Here is a 2,736-nt window from a genome sequence, read left to right on the forward strand (position 1 = left end):
GGTTAGGGTTAGGGTTAGGGTTAGGGTTAGGGTTAGGGTTAGGGTTAGGGTTAGGGTTAGGGTTAGGGTTAGGGTTAGGGTTAGGGTTAGGGTTAGGGTTAGGGTTAGGGTTAGGGTTAGGGTTAGGGTTAGGGTTAGGGTTAGGGTTAGGGTTAGGGTTAGGGTTAGGGTTAGGGTTAGGGTTAGGGTTAGGGTTAGGGTTAGGGTTAGGGTTAGGGTTAGGGTTAGGGTTAGGGTTAGGGTTAGGGTTAGGGTTAGGGTTAGGGTTAGGGTTAGGGTTAGGGTTAGGGTTAGGGTTAGGGTTAGGGTTAGGGTTAGGGTTAGGGTTAGGGTTAGGGTTAGGGTTAGGGTTAGGGTTAGGGTTAGGGTTAGGGTTAGGGTTAGGGTTAGGGTTAGGGTTAGGGTTAGGGTTAGGGTTAGGGTTAGGGTTAGGGTTAGGGTTAGGGTTAGGGTTAGGGTTAGGGTTAGGGTTAGGGTTAGGGTTAGGGTTAGGGTTAGGGTTAGGGTTAGGGTTAGGGTTAGGGTTAGGGTTAGGGTTAGGGTTAGGGTTAGGGTTAGGGTTAGGGTTAGGGTTAGGGTTAGGGTTAGGGTTAGGGTTAGGGTTAGGGTTAGGGTTAGGGTTAGGGTTAGGGTTAGGGTTAGGGTTAGGGTTAGGGTTAGGGTTAGGGTTAGGGTTAGGGTTAGGGTTAGGGTTAGGGTTAGGGTTAGGGTTAGGGTTAGGGTTAGGGTTAGGGTTAGGGTTAGGGTTAGGGTTAGGGTTAGGGTTAGGGTTAGGGTTAGGGTTAGGGTTAGGGTTAGGGTTAGGGTTAGGGTTAGGGTTAGGGTTAGGGTTAGGGTTAGGGTTAGGGTTAGGGTTAGGGTTAGGGTTAGGGTTAGGGTTAGGGTTAGGGTTAGGGTTAGGGTTAGGGTTAGGGTTAGGGTTAGGGTTAGGGTTAGGGTTAGGGTTAGGGTTAGGGTTAGGGTTAGGGTTAGGGTTAGGGTTAGGGTTAGGGTTAGGGTTAGGGTTAGGGTTAGGGTTAGGGTTAGGGTTAGGGTTAGGGTTAGGGTTAGGGTTAGGGTTAGGGTTAGGGTTAGGGTTAGGGTTAGGGTTAGGGTTAGGGTTAGGGTTAGGGTTAGGGTTAGGGTTAGGGTTAGGGTTAGGGTTAGGGTTAGGGTTAGGGTTAGGGTTAGGGTTAGGGTTAGGGTTAGGGTTAGGGTTAGGGTTAGGGTTAGGGTTAGGGTTAGGGTTAGGGTTAGGGTTAGGGTTAGGGTTAGGGTTAGGGTTAGGGTTAGGGTTAGGGTTAGGGTTAGGGTTAGGGTTAGGGTTAGGGTTAGGGTTAGGGTTAGGGTTAGGGTTAGGGTTAGGGTTAGGGTTAGGGTTAGGGTTAGGGTTAGGGTTAGGGTTAGGGTTAGGGTTAGGGTTAGGGTTAGGGTTAGGGTTAGGGTTAGGGTTAGGGTTAGGGTTAGGGTTAGGGTTAGGGTTAGGGTTAGGGTTAGGGTTAGGGTTAGGGTTAGGGTTAGGGTTAGGGTTAGGGTTAGGGTTAGGGTTAGGGTTAGGGTTAGGGTTAGGGTTAGGGTTAGGGTTAGGGTTAGGGTTAGGGTTAGGGTTAGGGTTAGGGTTAGGGTTAGGGTTAGGGTTAGGGTTAGGGTTAGGGTTAGGGTTAGGGTTAGGGTTAGGGTTAGGGTTAGGGTTAGGGTTAGGGTTAGGGTTAGGGTTAGGGTTAGGGTTAGGGTTAGGGTTAGGGTTAGGGTTAGGGTTAGGGTTAGGGTTAGGGTTAGGGTTAGGGTTAGGGTTAGGGTTAGGGTTAGGGTTAGGGTTAGGGTTAGGGTTAGGGTTAGGGTTAGGGTTAGGGTTAGGGTTAGGGTTAGGGTTAGGGTTAGGGTTAGGGTTAGGGTTAGGGTTAGGGTTAGGGTTAGGGTTAGGGTTAGGGTTAGGGTTAGGGTTAGGGTTAGGGTTAGGGTTAGGGTTAGGGTTAGGGTTAGGGTTAGGGTTAGGGTTAGGGTTAGGGTTAGGGTTAGGGTTAGGGTTAGGGTTAGGGTTAGGGTTAGGGTTAGGGTTAGGGTTAGGGTTAGGGTTAGGGTTAGGGTTAGGGTTAGGGTTAGGGTTAGGGTTAGGGTTAGGGTTAGGGTTAGGGTTAGGGTTAGGGTTAGGGTTAGGGTTAGGGTTAGGGTTAGGGTTAGGGTTAGGGTTAGGGTTAGGGTTAGGGTTAGGGTTAGGGTTAGGGTTAGGGTTAGGGTTAGGGTTAGGGTTAGGGTTAGGGTTAGGGTTAGGGTTAGGGTTAGGGTTAGGGTTAGGGTTAGGGTTAGGGTTAGGGTTAGGGTTAGGGTTAGGGTTAGGGTTAGGGTTAGGGTTAGGGTTAGGGTTAGGGTTAGGGTTAGGGTTAGGGTTAGGGTTAGGGTTAGGGTTAGGGTTAGGGTTAGGGTTAGGGTTAGGGTTAGGGTTAGGGTTAGGGTTAGGGTTAGGGTTAGGGTTAGGGTTAGGGTTAGGGTTAGGGTTAGGGTTAGGGTTAGGGTTAGGGTTAGGGTTAGGGTTAGGGTTAGGGTTAGGGTTAGGGTTAGGGTTAGGGTTAGGGTTAGGGTTAGGGTTAGGGTTAGGGTTAGGGTTAGGGTTAGGGTTAGGGTTAGGGTTAGGGTTAGGGTTAGGGTTAGGGTTAGGGTTAGGGTTAGGGTTAGGGTTAGGGTTAGGGTTAGGGTTAGGGTTAGGGTTAGGGTTAGGGTTAGGGTTAGGGTTAGGGTTAGGGTTAGGGTTAGGGTTAG

Source organism: Plecotus auritus (assembly GCF_963455305.1).
Source record: "Plecotus auritus genome assembly, chromosome: 9".
Taxonomy (NCBI): Eukaryota; Metazoa; Chordata; class Mammalia; order Chiroptera; family Vespertilionidae; genus Plecotus; species Plecotus auritus.